Below are 17,189 nucleotides of genomic sequence, written 5' to 3'. Positions count from 1 at the left end.
GCTTTCTCCCCATTAGCATTTTACTCTTTGAAATAATTATCTGCCAATAATGAAGAGTTAGAATTACTGCTATTTTTTTATCTTTGTATTTCACTAAGCCTTTCAACCTGTGAAAAAAGTTTATGAATTACCTTTAATTATAATTTTAATTAGCAAAAACCTACAATTTTGTGACCTAAAAGTAAACTAATCAAGACCTAAAAGCAATCGATTTCACTAGATGGAACTTTTAATAAACATAAATATGTTTCTTCAAACCATTAATGAATACTAATAAAAAGTATAAAACCACAACTTTATGGGTAGGCACAATTTTGTTAGTAGATAAAAAGCAGACACTAAACACCTCTGTCCAAAAATCACCATTAAATTACATTACTATTTTTACAAAGTGTATTTTACAAATACATGTGCTTTACATATGACACTTACATGCAATTTCTTTTAACACTTCAACTATAGTTACCTTCATCTTAGAAAAGAGGAAACTAAGCTTCAGAAAAGTTAAGTAACTTGCCTGTAACATATAGAGTGGCGAAACAAGGATTCATGCCAAGGTCATTTAGCTCTAAACCTTGAATATCTTTCACTATTAAATCATCCCATTACATAATGTCACACAAATTTAAGTCTAGTGACACGCGTACACAATCTAGAAGAGGTTTTAGCATCCTTATGATAGAAAAAGAAATGCAGCAGAATTGTGGAGGGAGGGATATTACTGTGCTAAATATGCATTCATTCAACATGTTTTAGGCACCTGTTAGAATAGCGCAACAAAATACTAACCAAAAGAAATGAATGACTGATACATAAAACAACACTAACGAATTAAAAATGTCACATTGAGCAAAAGATGTCAGACACAAAAGAATGCATACTGTATAATTCCACTTGTTCAAACCTCTAAAAAAAAAAAAAAACCTCTAATCTATAGTGACAGAAAGCAGATTGGTGGTTGCCTGTGGCCACAAATGAGGACTGCCTGAACGGTAAGCTTTGGATGTGATGAAAACGTTTTTATTTGGGTTGTGGTGATGGTTATGGGTGTATAAATTTGCCAAAACTCATTGTAAGGGACACTTAAATGGGTGCCTTGTATTATATGTATGTTTCCTTTACAAAGTTGACTTAAAAATAAGAATGGTAATAAAGCACTTAAAAAAAAAGGTACTCGTTCCTATAGATACCAAACTGAACGTGGGTCCTGCCCTGAGAAAGAATAATAGAAGATATATGTATTTTTTTAAAAAACGTCCTAGAATACTTAAGTAACATATTAAATTCCTTTTAAGGGGCACCTGGGTGGCTCAGTCATTAAGCGTCTGCCTTCGGCTCAGGTCATGATCCCAGGGTCCTGGGCCGAGCCCCCACATCAGGCTCCCTGCTCAGCGGGAAGCCTGCTTCTCCCTCTCCCACTCACCCTGCTTGTGTTACCTCTCTCGCTGTCTCTCTCTGTCAAATAAATGAAATCTTTAAAATAATAATAATAAAAAAATAACTTACTTAAAAAAAAACTTAGTATAATAAATATTTGACAGAAAGTAGTAGTAGTAATAGAAGCATTAGCTTGTTTTCTTAATTGCCCTGTCCTCTCACAAGACTTAATTCAGCCATCTAAAGTTTCCTTACTAAGTTGCAGTCTTTCTGCAAGGAAAATTAAAATCATACATGAACTTTCAAATGTTATACGTATATTTTTAATCTGACTGCGTAACATCTTGCTTCCCAACCTAAGAGCTAGTTCTATAGATGTAAGGATTTTTCTTAAGTAAACAAAACAGCCTCTCTTATAATTCAGAGCCATGGATAAATTTGGAACTTCTGGCATTGTAAAGAAAACAGTGCAGATTTTCAAACCGGGCTCCAAGAGTGGGCCATGAAATCAATACAGTGTATTAAAACTCACATGTTTAAAAACATGTTTTATAAGAGAAGGTATCTGAATATATTTTGCACTAAGGGAACTGTTTTCTGAGCCTCTGTGTCCCCCAGTCACACACACATGCATGGACACTCACCCTGGATCCACAGTATAAATCCTGGTTTGGGGGGCTGGGGAGTGAAAGCCTCTGGAAGTATGCTAGGGCAAGAATGACCGTTTAATGAAACAGCCATAAACTTTGAAGTCAAAGACCTAAGTTCATATCTTGGTTCTGCCACTCATTAGCTATTATGACTTTGAAGAACTACAAACTACCCTACAGAACATTTATTTATTAACTGTAAAATGGAAACAATTCAACCAAATGCATAACAATTGTGCAGAGTACATATGAGATCATTTTACTCAGAGTTAAAGCCAAAGTCCTTTTGATGGCTTACAAAATCTTTCCTGACATGCCTCTGGTCCTCTACCTTCTCTGCACCTACCTACCATTCTCCTCCTTTCCCACCACGCTCCAGTCACATAGACTTCCTTGCAATTTTTCAATCGTAAGACATCAAATCATAAGACATCCTTTCTCAGGGCATTTGCACTTGGTTGTTGTCCCTTCCTGGAACCTCTTTCTCCTGGCTATGCAGAGGACTGCTCCCTCACCACAGGCTCACTCAATCACCTTCTAGGAGAGGACTTCCATGACCAGCCAATTAAAATCTGCATCCCATACATATTTCATACTCTCCTGGTCTCTTTTTTTCCATACCCGTACCACCCTCTGCCATACCATGTCTTATTTTTTAATTTTGTACACTATATTCTCTCAGAACAGTGCCTGGGGCACACAATAGGAGTTAAATATTTGCCAAATGAGTAAATAAATAACATACAGAAAATATCTAATACACTTTGTCTAACCCCTCCCCAATCAAACCACTTGCTTTTTTCAAATTCACATATGGATATCAAATTGAAGCCCTCTAAACAACATAAGCTTAAGAAAATAGTAAAATTACAACCTTATTTTGGCATTTAACATAACATCTTAGCTACATTTTTACTGCTGACATAACAAATTAGGCAAAAATCTCTTAAACTTTTACATTATTAGTTTGTTCAGTTTAAACCACTTTTGTGGTGAATTTTGATATCGAACTTCTGTATGTTAACATCACTTCATATTTGTGTGGTATTAAATATGATTTGCTTTTCCCCCAGGATATATAAAATGATGCTTGGAAGAGGACCAGAGATGGGATTATAACACTTTATTATTTTAGACTTATTTTTATTCTTAGTATTATTATTGAGAATGAAAAATATGAACAGAAAACATGTTAAACACAAATTATACAATTAAAAAGATCCACTCTCTGAAAAACAAAAAAATACAAATTTTTAAAATTCCAAGTTTATACCTTCAAATTTTAGGACAATTTTTTTTTTTTTTTACACAACCATACTCAATGTCATTAACAATAAAGTGAAAAAGACAATTCACACATAGCTGGTGGGAATGTAAATTGGTAAAGCCTTGCTGTAAGAAAAAAAGTAAGCACTAAAAGCTTTGGAAAATAACCTTTCATACATTCAACAATTATTTGTCAGGCCCTACACAACGTTTCAAATACACATTAGTGAACAAAGCTGATTCAATCCTTACTCACAAGAGACAAAATTGTTAAAATAATGATTATATGATAAATGTTATAGGAAAAAAGCCTATTTATGAAAGGGCAGCTGAGGAATGCTATAGGCTGTGCTGACTGTTATACATAGACTGTCACTCACTCCTAACAATCCAATGAGGTTAAGTATCAATATTAAGCCCCTTTCACAGGAGAAGACACTGGAGCTTGAAAAGTAATTTGACTAAAAACACAGCAATTACTTAATAAGCACTGCAGCTACCTCCAATACTTTAAAATAATAATTATACTTATAGAAGCATTTTTTTAAGTAGGCGCCACACTGGGCATGGAGCCCAACAAGGGGCTTGAACTCATGACCCTGAGATCAAGACCTGAGCTGAGATCAAGAGTCAGACGCTTAACCGACTGAGCCACCCAGGTGCCCCTAGAAACATTTTCTAAAGAAATATTCAAATGCGCAAATAAGAATTCAGGTTCAAAAATGTTCATCCAAGTGCCATTTATAAAAATGAAAAATCAAAATAAAATTAGATGTTCAATAATAAAGAATTAGGTCAGTTATGCTCTGGCCATTAGGAATCATGGTTTGGATAAATATTGAATGACACTGGAAAATGCTTATGATCTAAGGGTGTTTGTTTTTAAAGATACAGGTTGCAAATCAGTAAGTATAGCCCAGTTTCTCTATTACAAAAATGGGAACAGTGATTGTCTCTGGATGTTCTCCCTTTCTTTTTATACTTTCCAGCATTTTTTGAATATTCCACATTACCCTGTGTTACTTTAGTAATCAAGGAGAAATACAAGAGACGACAGTGTTTTACACACACACATACACACACAAATATCTGCCCAGATTAACAGTTCTCTACTGTGCAAGACTGTCAACTAATTTTTATTGTCTTCTTTTTCTCATCTTTATTTTCCACTTTTCTATAAGAATTTGCTATTATCACTTTTTACCACAGACTCCTTTAGCATGACCTCACATTTTATTTGCTTCGTATAAAAATTTAAAAGTAGCAAATACTATTATTTCCTCAGTATACCATAATAATGTTCAAGATTCAAGAATCCAAAGTTGTAAAATAGGTAAGTTATAAGGAAACTATTTGTATTACAATTCTTCTCTTTTAAAAAAGTTCAACTTCTCAATACATTAATTTGAATAATTTTAGAAATCAAAAAAATTTAACTGTTCTTTGAGCCAATTAATAAGCCAGAAACAAAGATAAACAGTTTCTGAAACAGTGTTAAAACTGAGTCTAATTTTGTAAAATCAAAACTCGGGGCGCCTGGGTGGCTCAGTGGCTTAAGCAGCTGCCTTCGGCTCAGGTCATGATTTCAGGGTCCTGGGATCTAGTCCCGCGTCGGGCTCCCTACTCAGGGGGAGTCTGCTTCTCCCTCTCCCTCTGCCTCTCCCCCCCACAGCCTGTGCGCTCTCTCTCTCTCTCTCAAATAAATAAAATCTTGGGAGCCTGGGTGGCTCAGTTGGTTGGACAACTGCCTTCGGCTCGGGTCATGATCCTGGAGTCCCAGGATCAAGTCCCGCAACGGGCTCCCTGCTTGGCGGGGAGTCTGCTTCTCCCTCTGGCCCTCCCCCCTCTCATGCTCTATCTCATTCTCTCTCTCAAATAAATAAAATCTAAAATAAATAAATAAATAAACAAAATCTTAAAAAAAAAAAAACAACCCTACATTATCTTTGCCATGTCTTAAAATTTCAGCACTCTATTTGCCCAAGGCTGGCATATACAATTAAAAATAAAAGCCCTTTAACCATACAATTTAGAATGCAAACTATTCTGAAAGATGAATTCTCTAGCTACTCCTAGTCAATTCCAATTTTACAAGAGTGACAGTAAAAGCAATGCCCTTCCCTTCAATGAACAACAATCATTTTCCAAATTTCATTACTCTGTGATTTACTTTCCTTACTCTGCTACTGCAACTACTTAGTACTGCTTTCCTTATATGGTATTTAATGCTTCAAAGGACTCACTACCCAAGAGATCTTACAGATTTAAGGTAAGAAGGAAAAAAAAAGCAGTAAAAGTTATTCATACACATTACATAAACAAAGAATATACAACAGTTTCAAACTACTGCACTGATACTCTCAAAGCTCTAATTGTAAATTACAAATGAATTTCACTTGTAGGGAAAACAGGCATGATGTTCACAAAAATATGTTTGACTAACAATAATAAAGAGAAAGCACACAAATATAGTTACAAACAATGGGAATAACCCAAACAACATTTACCATTTTTTTTTTTTAAGATTTTTTATTTATTTATTTGAGAGAGAGAGAATAAGAGAGAGCAAGCACATGAGAGGGGGGAGGGTCAGAGGGAGAAGCAGACTCCCTGCCGAGCAGGGAGCCCGATGTGGGACTCGATCCAGGGACTCCAGGATCATGACCTGAGCCGAAGGCAGTCGCTTAACCAACTGAGCCACCCAGGCGCCCAACATTTACCATCTTTGATCCTTAATGAAGAGGAAATGAAGATGAGGTAGACTTCCTGCCATATTTACTTACAGAAAGAATCAGGACTTCAACATGCAAAAGCATCCAAGTATTAACTGGCCTACTATGAGGAACACTCTCCACACTCCCTCCTCCCAAAAGTCCAATAAGCCAGATACTTAATTACATAAAAATAAAGGGAAAAACCACATGGACACAACAGTACTACAAGGTAAAATAAAGTGAATGAATGAATGACACAACTTAAAACTACTAGTTGTATTACAACCATTAATAATCAGGAATCATTACCATAACACTTTCACATTGCTTTACAATTAACCAAATGCTCTTGCTTTCATTATCTCAATTCTCATCAGCAACATTAAAAGATATAAATGACTAAAAAGCTGAAGCTCTTCAATACTAATTGATTTGCCCAAACACATAGCTAATAAATTCATGGAACCCAGACTAGAACCCATTTTCTGAATCCAAGTGTGGTGTCTTTCCAAAACAATGTATTATCTCTGTTAAAGATGAGCATATACTCAAAGGTAAATGACTTGAGTTTCTCAACCTTGAAAAAATAAAAGATAACTTCTATGCTAATTATTCCCTCTAACTTCCTCCAGTATTCTGGAATATTTACTCTTCATAAAGGAAAAGAGATACAAACCAACACTGCTATAAACCTATTGTCAGATGTTCTACATGATCCTAAGAAGGTATTTTATTCCTTTTAAGGACATAGAAACTGAGGCAAAGAAAAGAAACTTGCTATAGATAGCTCAACATAATTCAGGTTGTAAGTGGTAGACACCTAAAACTAAGGCTCTCTCCATTAGATTTACCCATTTATCAAAGGAATTACTAAATGCCTATTATATGCCATACACCATGCCAAGAGCTTCAGATAGAGCAATGTTAAGATGTATTTATGTTACTCAAAATACCACACAAAATACTTAACACAATGTCATCTAAACAAAATTTCTGGTAGGAAAAACATGTGTAAACTCTTAAAACTGTGGCTAATTCTCTTTTGCTTCAGAATCTCATCTTTAAGTAGCAATCCCACTACAAAAACAAAACAAAACAAAAACCCCCCAAGAGACTTTATTCCTTACATTAAATCTATTTATCCACATTTTTCAAATGAAAAAAACTGAAGTCTAAGGAGGATAAGTCAGAGAGCTAATTAAAAGTGGTAGAATGGTCATTCCCATTCAGACTGGCTAGTACCAGAGAATTTAATGACATCATATAAAATTGCAGTACAATTTAACTCTCTTTAATAGGAATCATAATCAGTTCCATCTTACTCAACCAAAAATGAACTAAATAGACCATTAGGTAACTTGGGCAGCTCCAAGTCATAATGGTAAATTCATAAACTTTTGCTATGAAAATTGGTATATAATGCATACTATCAAAGTAATAATTTGCTCAAACTGCATTCTTAGAGAATCAATTCTTTCTGTTTAAAAACATACATACATTACTCAGCCAAAAATGAACTAAATAGACCATTAGGTAACTTGGGCAGCTCCAAGTCATAATGGTAAATTCATAAACTTTTGCTATGAAAATTGGTATATAATGCATACTATCAAAGTAATAATTTGCTCAAACTGCATTCTTAGGGAATCAATTCTTTCTGTTTAAAAACATACATTTGGTTTTTTTTTTTTGCATTTTGGAATAATGCTAACAACCTAAAATGAGTACGTAACTGTTATATAGTATTTTGAATAACATACACACATATCTAAGCATTGTAAAATAAGCACTTGTAGTAACATAACACAGGTTTCTCCACCATCCAAAGGTAAAGTATTCCTATGAAACCTTGCAGTAAAGAGAAGCAATTACCATTAATTTGTATGGAAATTTTTTTGAGGATTCTCAGAGCCCCTCAAAACTTTTCTCAGGCTTTGCTGCTATCTTAGGACACGTCTTGCTAACAAATGCACAAAATAAATCAAGATAAAGCACAGCTGCCCCCAGCCAGACACAGTTCAAAGCCATGGCAGCTTGATGCTGAGTGTGGTTCCAGGGAAAGGGCCCCTCTTGCTGCTCAGAATGTGCGCTGAGAGACTCACTGTAAAACAAACACTAAACACTACTTTCATTTTCCACCTTTTCTCATAAAGCAAAAATCCTCTTCTTTCGGTTAGGGAAAACAGATACTAATGTAGGTATTTCATAAAAGCGAAGTGGCATAATGGGAACTTCTGAAAAGGAGGGGATACCTGTATAGGTATCATTTCCTATGAATAAATCTATCACTAACTCATATTTTTGGGGTTATTCTAATTTATCCAAGTAACGCTAAATCTTATGCCTGCAAATAATGTCAAATAACAACATTTAAATTTTGCCTGCCCTAAGACATATGTAGCAAGTCTCATCCATCAGTGTAAAACTTCTAACTACCGGATTGGCTTATATGCATAACAAGTTCTCTGGAAGAGAGAAACTTAAGAGTTTCAGTCATATACTTCTTAATAAATAAAAAATCCTGCCAGTCTGAAAATACTCAATTTTTTAATGAAGAAAATATATTCCTTCAAGAATTTCACACCATCATGCTCGTGATTTTAATTATAATTTGTGGAATCCAAAAATCCCCCCCAGCACAAATCTGATTATCACTAGCATTGCTAAATAAATTGATTAATTATCCCTCATCATGTAAGAAAGTGTCCCACACAATGGCAAGTTCATTCCTTCAGCCAACTTCTCATTAAGGTCCCAGAACTCCATTAAGAACTATAGCAGATTACTTTGCAATTCTCCAAATCCTACATATTCTCCCCGGCTCAGGCTCAGTGGATCTGCAATGCTGATCGTGTGCCCTCCCCCACCTAGTGAACTCCAAATCACCCTTCAGAACCCAATTCAAACATCCCCTCCTTGAAAACAACTCATTAACTCCCTCAAACAAGGTTGCTCTACTCTAACATGTTATCTACAGCATGCACCACAAAAAACGAACTTCAAGAATTATTCAGTCGCACCTATAACAGTGCATGGCAGTGTACTGAACCGTACAAAGAAATCTGATTAGAACATGAAAATCATTACTAATTAATTTCTAAGGAAAATCTACTATGAACAACTTTGCAAAACTAAAAACTCTTAAAGCATCTGACTATTCTCTGCTAATACAAAAAGTTTAAAATTTACTCTCCTTTATAATTTTCCAATAATACAAGCAGACTCCCAATTCCACCTCATCATGGCCTCTTAGTAAAAAATAATCCCTCCTCCCTATAGCTTTCTATAAAAGTTATGGTAAATTGCTGGGTCCACCACAGTACTTTCAACAGTTGAAAGACAAGGACTGTCTTAATCATCTTTTTCCCTTTAGAGTTTACCCCTATTTATGCTGAAAGCACTAAGTAACTGTTGATGAAATTTCTTGTTATCATGTGCAAAACTTGACCCCATCTCAGGGCCCTCTGTTCTTTCTGTCTGGGAAACAAACCATTCACCCAAATTTTTGCATGGCTTTCTCTTTTTTTCAGTTTCTGCTCAAATGCTACCTCCAAAAAAGGCCTTCCTTCACACCCTACTTAAAATGGTTTCCTTCTTTCATCCCTAATCAATTGCTATACCCTTATCCCTCTTTATTCTCTTCATCACAATTACTATCTGGAATTATTTGTTTATTTTGTCTCCCTCTCCAAGATGTAAGCTCCATGAAGGCAGAGACTTGTCTTGTTCACCATCATATACACCTAGCACTACAGCAATGTCTAAAAAAGAATAAACACTCAAATTATTAAAGAATTTATGTGAAAGTACTTACAATGCTAACATTCAATCACTTGAGCCTGAAATTTAAACAATTTCTACCCAAATGTTACTCAAAAACAAGTAAATTCTATGAATTCTGCATCTGCAAAGAGACGAAAAAGTCTTGACTTTCTAAAACCACAGAATTTTAGGGTGGAAGTGACCTCGGAGATCAAGTCCAGTGGTTTTCAAACTATGCTCTGAAACACCTAAAGAGCAGGCAGAGGTCAGATTCCCTGAAGCACTGGACTACAACTGCTTTACACATATACATCTATTTTAGGATGTGTGAATACACACACACACATACAGAATACAAAAGTACATTTTACATCAAATTTAAACACTTTGGATACTGCTCTCTGCTGCCAGGTTAAATAGTTCTGCCATGGATCTCAAAGTCTGGCTTGACAGGTCTATGAATACATCTTATAATTTCTGGTAAGTGGGCAGAGATTAGAAAGGTTATAGCTTTACTTTTTTTCTAATCTAAGGCCAGACATGCTCAAATTATAAAAACTACACCCCTAAAGCACTATTTTGTGCACTAGTAAATCAAGGCAAAGCTCAAGGCATATTTGCTCAGCACATGCTGTCCTTCCAAAATAACTGTGCAATAAGTTTATAGAATGTGAAATCAATGTGCTATAATATTACTACCTATTCTTATTATAACACAATATTATTTAAAGTTCTGGCATTTCTTGATAAATATGTTTACAATATTTAAAAACGTGAACTGTCATATTTTGCCAAAGTCAAGCTTGAAACAAAAAATTTCCTGCTACCTCTCTTTCAAAAGTCTATGTTTATTACCCTGAATCTGCAAGATGACCAATTAAAAACAAAAACCTTCCACTTACACCTACTTAATCTGATAAATGAGGATAGAGTAGCATTAGCGTAGCATTAAACTGAGAAATATATTAGATGCTAAGTCCAGTCTAAGAATAAAATGGTCTTTATAATTCCCAATTACTAATTTTATTTTTCTATTTTTTTAAAGATTTATTTATGTATTTATTTGTCAGAGAGAGGGTGAGCGTGCATGCATGCGCACAGAGGCGAGCACAAGCAAGGGGGAGTGGCAGGGAGAGGGAGAAGCATGCTCCTCGCTGAGCAAGGAGCCCAATGCAGGACTTGATCCCAGGACCTGAACTGAAGGCAGACGCTTAACCGACCGAGCCACCCAGGTGTCCCACCAATTACTAACTTTAATAATAATCAAAGGAGCTTGATTGTTCTATGTTAAAGTTAAAATATAAACTTATTTAAAAAGTAACCATCAAAATGACAACCATGTAAAGATGAGATAATGGGGGCACCTGGCTGGCTCAACTGAAAGAGCACACAACTCTTGATCTCAGGGTTTTGAGTCTGAGCCCCATGTTGGGTGTAGAGATTATTTTAAATAAATAAATAAACACACTTAAAATTGATAATAATGCATATGAAAGTGCTTTGCAAGCTGTAAACCGTCTTTTAAAATATTAAGTAGTAAAATTAAGCCAAAAGGAATCAGGTCTTTTGAATGACATTAATTATTGAATACTGTTATGATACCACTCTCTAAAAACTCTTACAACAACAGAAAACTAAATACAAAATTTGTATGAAGGATAAGCATAATTTACAATGTAAAAAAGAACACAAAAACACATTCCTGCCAAATATGACACAAAACCAAATGTTCCTCTCCCAAACACATTGCATTACATAATCAATCATTACATTTTGTCAAGATGCTGATACAAAATGGAGTTATGTTTCAACATCCAAACATATAAATGGTAAAATGGCATATCGATATGTTTAAAAATTCGATATGTTTAAACGTATCGTTATGTTTAAAAAAAAGGCAAGTCTACATTGTTACCTAAATTGCCAGGACACATAATTTTCACTTGCTTATTTTATCATTCCTTGGCTAAGTAAAAAATTACCAAGTGTAGCTCTCATCTACTTTCACAGACAGAAAGACATTTCAATTCAGTAAAAGCAGAGAAAGGATTGGTGTCCTGAGTATTGGATCAAATTATCTTTTAAAAAAAATACCCCCTTTCTATATCTTCAGTTTTCAATCATTAAAAAGTCTCTGGCAAATACATAAGCAAATGAAACATAAGAAAAGATTTCTAAAAATTTAAATGAAATGTTAGCATCTTCAATAAATACAATTCAGGGAATGTCATTTACTCTGATTTCTACCTCTCAAAAAATGGACACAAAACTGGTGTACAATCTCTAATTCAAACCCTTAAAAGCCAGATGTTTCTCAGAATTGGAATTTTTCAGGTTTTAAGAAGATAAAATAGTGCAGGGCGCCTGGGTGGCTCAGTCATTAAGCGTCTGCCTTCAGCTCAGGTCATGATCCCGGGTCCTGGGATCGATCCCCACATCGGGCTCCCTGCTCAGCAGGAAGTCTGTTTCTCCCTCTCCCACTCCCCCTGCTTGTGTTCCTGCTTTCTCTCTCTCTCTGTCAAATAAATATATAAAATCTTTAAAAAAAAAAAAAAAAAAAGATAGTGTATATATCATTTATAACCTAGTGACTCCCAGAGTGGCCTAGGCACCACCAATAATCAAATACATTAATATTTCTGCAGCAGAATGTTGGAAAATTAGATAGACCAATAAAGACTATGGTTAGGTTTACCAATTTCAGTTGGAATTAGCAACTATGCTTGCAAAAAAAAAAAAAATCAGTTTCAGGGCTTTTTAGGTTTTAAACTACCAATAAAGATATATTAAGTCATTTTACCTAATTTTCATAAGAAGAATGGTATAACTGGAGTACTCCTAGGCACTCAACCATTAGTTAAAAGGTGAAGAAGAAAAAAAAAATCTAACTTCAAAAGCCCAAATCTAATAGGAGCTCGTGATTAAGCAATGGCAAATATATATTACTGTGTAAATAAAAATACAGATCTTCCTCAACTTATGATGGGTTATATCCTGATAAACCTGCTGTAAATTGAAAATATCATTATGTTGAAAATGCATTTAATATTCCTAACCTACTGAACATCATAGCTTAGTCTAGCCTAAGTTAAATGTGCTCAGAACACTTACATTAGCCTACAGCTGGACAAAATGGCACAAAGCCAATAATAAAGTATTGAAAATCTCATGTAATTTATTGAATATTATACCGAAAGTGAAAAACAGAATGGTTATATAAGGACAGAATGGTTTTAGAGGTGTATTGGTTGTTTACCCTTGTGACAGCATGGCTGACTGGGAGCTGTGAGTGGCTGCTTCTGCCCAGTATCATGAGAGTATGGTACTGCATATTGCTAGCCCAGGGAGGGAAAAAAATCAAAATTTGAAGTACAGTTTCTACTGAAGGAGTATCACTTTTGAACCATCATAATGTCAAAAAATCATAAAATTAACCATCATAAGTCTGGGACTGCCTGTACCAAATATCTCCTTCAACCAGTGACCTTAGCCATACAAAATACAGCAAGAAATACGGACTTAAACACTCTGCCAGAGGCACTTTATTACTAATATCCTTCCCTTTCCTATACTTACTCTACATATATTTCTCTAAGAAGCCGGTTATCTAGCTTCCCTTAGGTAATTAATTAGATGCAAAACCATAAGAAAAAATTCAAGGGAGCAAAAGAATACAAGGTGGACCTTCTTCCCACCCCCTTTTCCAGTCTGTTGTTTCAGGTCTAGGGACTGGGAAACAGCACTCTGAAAGCATGGAGTCAAAAGACAATATGGCACCAGTCCAGTTTACCGCGTATTTATTGATAACCTACTGAGTACTATGCACTATAGAAGGTACTAGAAATGTAACCATAAAAAAAACAAAGTCCTACCTTTTAGGTAGGAAGGTACTTACAGTCCACTGGAGGTTATGGTAGATAGGGATGGACAGTAAATTACAATGCAGCGTGTTAGAAGTTTGAAGACTAAAAGCAGTACAACAGAAGGATTTGGGGACTCAGGAAAGGTTTCATTTAAAAAGTGACACCAGAGCAGAGTTTTGAAGAATAAGAAGTTTGTCAAACAACAGAGAAGTGGTAGTAAAAGTACTCCCACCTACCCACACAAAAACATATGAAAGCAAAAAAAAAAAAAGGAAAACTTTCAGGGTAGCAAATATGTCCAAAATATCTAGCTATATCTAAACAGACTTAGACTCCAAGTAAGCATATAGAAAATATTATAGTGTATCCAGAAAAGGGAAATTTTTTTCTCCTACATAACTTATTTTATATTTCCATATTATATAAGCTATGAGATGTTACCAAAAAACAAACACTATAAACCATTTTATTATTTCATAATGGAACATACCTCCAAGTGATATGCCAAGAACAAGCTGTCAGAAAAACGTAATAGGGAATTCTTTTTCCAGGTCATCCCTAAAGTACAGACAAAGTAAATAAATGAACAAGCCATATCAGCATGGCCTGTCATAGAGTGGAGTTTTAAGAATTTAAAATAAAAGATGCCAAACAGAAAAACTAAAGCAACAAGAAAAGATATACATAGTATTTAAATTGAAGATGCAAAGGTTCAATGAACAAAACCAAGGTAAAGGTTACAATTTTAAAACCTGAAAACTCCAGGTGCCTGGGTGGCTCAGTTGGTTAAGTGACTGCCCTGGGCTCACGTCATGATCCTGGAGTCTCGGGATCGAGTCCCACATCGGGCTCCCTGCTCAGCGGGGAGTCTGCTTCTCCCTCTGACACTCCCCCCTCTCGTGCTCTCTCAAACAAATAAATAAAATCTTTAAAAATAAATAAAAAATAAAACCTGAAAATTCTAATGTCCATTCTGTTTCTTTTGAAAGACAGACTTTCTGTAACAGATATCAATTTTATAGCTCTTTCAAAATATCTAGTGAAAGTCACAACGTTAACCATCACAGGTAGAAATTATCCTTAGTAAGGCAGAATGATCACCTGTATTATCAACCTGAATGATTCCTATCACAGCACTAGATCCCTTGATATCAACATTGTATGTAATTATATTCAAAAATTACAGTGCAACTCAAATTAACTCTGTCTGTAAAACTGCCCTACCTGGTACCCTGGTTTCTTTTGCTTCTTTGTATTACAAAATCCACCAGAGGTCTAGGTAACAAACAAAATCTTATTTAGTAGTATCTTTTCCTAAGACTGTATCACTATTTGCATAAGCTGTCCTCACTGCCTATTCAAGTGAGCACATGGAAAGTTTGCTTTTAAATATGTAATAATAGAACAAATTTTGTACAGTTAAAAATTTCAACATAATTTAAAAATACTATTAGTGCTTTTAAGGAGCAAAAAACAAACTTATTTTTACTACTCTATTAATGTCTACTCATTATTTCATAGATATAGATGTGAAGCATGCCTCTCTACTTTTCTATAGTATCAGAAAATCTTATGAAGCAAATTTGTCACTGAACAGGGCAAAATTATAACTTCCCATGGGTTGTGAAAAATTCTCTAAGAGTCTTTTAAGATACAAATACCTTCAATAACATTATCTACCAAAGAGATAAGAACCAAAACAACTAGGTTAGAGGCACTTCTAATGAAATCTACTCATTAGTCTGAAGTACTTATTTTATGAACAAAGAGAAATTTCAGGTTATAACTAAGTTAAAGTATCTCTGAAAAATCAAAAAGTAAATTAAACATCCAAATTATTAATAAAAATATAGGTAATTATTTCTCTTGAGGAGGAATATCATTCTGAGTTTTATCTTCAAGATCAAGTACCTCTCAAACGAAGGGGATATAAATACACTCTTACATTTTGCCCTAATTTTTCCACCACATAAATTTACTTTAAAACGGAAGTATTACAGAAACTGAGAATTTTTTACATTTGTTGCTTGGTTAAGCATACAGGCAATTCTCATTCCCCAAGAGTATCAGATTAGGTTACAGATATCTTTACACAGTATACTTAGAATAAAAGGGTTCTGCTTAGGATAATTTATTTTTATTGATGCAACATTAATTAGGATGCAAAAAGTATGAAAGTTTCTCAAATCCTGTCTAAATTACGAAGTATGCACAGAAGTCACTGCAATTCACTGCCCTTAGGAAAAAAATGAGAAAAGTACCTTTTTAAAATTAAATGAGACTCTTACAAAGTCAAGAAAGTGGAACAGTTTTGTCTTTTGTTACATATATAGTTATTTTTCCTTTAGATTTATTATCACAAAAGAGGAGTTCAACATACAAAGCTTACTAAAGATCCTGGTCCATTAAGCAGTATTTCAATGAAAGTATCTGAATGAAGACATCTAATCATTTCAATGTAGACATTTTAACCATTTCAGTCCACTGTGATTCTGAATCAACCCTTTAAATCTGGGATGAAGTTATCTTCCAAAATTGTCAAAGATATGTGTTCACTGACGTTTAAGAAATAACTGCTGTCAAATATACTAAGTATTCCCAAACAATTCAACTTAAACCCAATAGGGTAAATAGATATTTTGAAATTTCTCCCCAACACCCCATACTTTATTCCCACTTATGTTATTTCAAAAGGCAAATCAAAAGTTACACTTAACGATTCTAGAGGTCTAGAAATTCCTAATACCAAGCATGACAGGAAATGTGTTCAACTTTGAACTCGAATAAATTCAAGTACAGCCTCCCTCGTGAACAGATTTTAACTCAGTACTTTCTACCATTTCTCCAAGAACGTAAAGGTTGATATCAATGTACTTAATTATTAGAACAGGTCCAGAAGATTAAGAAAGGAGTTAAGATTCTTTGACCAAAAGTTCTATAAAAATGAAACAGAATGTGCTGCATTCGGTCTTCTGGATGTTGAAAAGTGAAGGCCTCTCCTAGGATTCAAAGGAAGTTGATGTTTAGGTTCCTTCCGAGAGGGTGGTACCCGTATGTAAGACTTTTGTGGTGGTTAATACCACATCCAAAGGGGCTGGGATAAATGCAAATTGTAAAACCTTGGAAGTGCTTTTAGAAAAAAAACTAGAATCCTCATTCGCTGAGGACTAACAGTTAACAAGAGTCAGAGGCTTTCTCTCCTAGATGGACAACAGCCTCAACTAAAAACTAGGAGCCTCCTTCAACCCCACTCATTTCTTCCGTAAAACTTTTAAGTTAGACCCAAGACAGCACAAGGTGGAGAGGCCCCGGCGGAAGTAGAAACCTAGGACTAGCAACTTCACAAACAGAAGCGTCTCGGGTTCCTCCGCCGCCCCAGGACTATCCCGTCTCAGTCTCTATCACTCCACGCAAGCTTCACCCTCCGGGTGCGGTGGCAGAGAAAGCATTACAGTTGCACTCCTCCTCATTCCACCAACCATACCCTTTGGTATCCTAGGGCCTGGGGGCTCCTGAGGCCCGTTAGCCAGTCCCGTGTCCCCCCCCCACCCCATCTA

At 35.2% G+C, this 17,189-nt stretch overlaps 1 protein-coding gene across 5 annotated transcripts in view; it reads right to left on the bottom strand.

The window, feature by feature from the left end:
- The window catches only part of CNOT2 (CCR4-NOT transcription complex subunit 2), a 118,679-nt gene that overhangs the window by 100,780 nt on the left and 710 nt on the right, over positions 1–17,189 (bottom strand). The window lies entirely within an intron of this gene.

This window comes from Halichoerus grypus, chromosome 6 (genome assembly GCF_964656455.1).
Source record: "Halichoerus grypus chromosome 6, mHalGry1.hap1.1, whole genome shotgun sequence".
Taxonomy (NCBI): Eukaryota; Metazoa; Chordata; class Mammalia; order Carnivora; family Phocidae; genus Halichoerus; species Halichoerus grypus.
The sequence above is the reverse complement of the archived record's forward strand: the minus strand, read 5'-3'. Positions and strand labels throughout refer to the sequence as shown.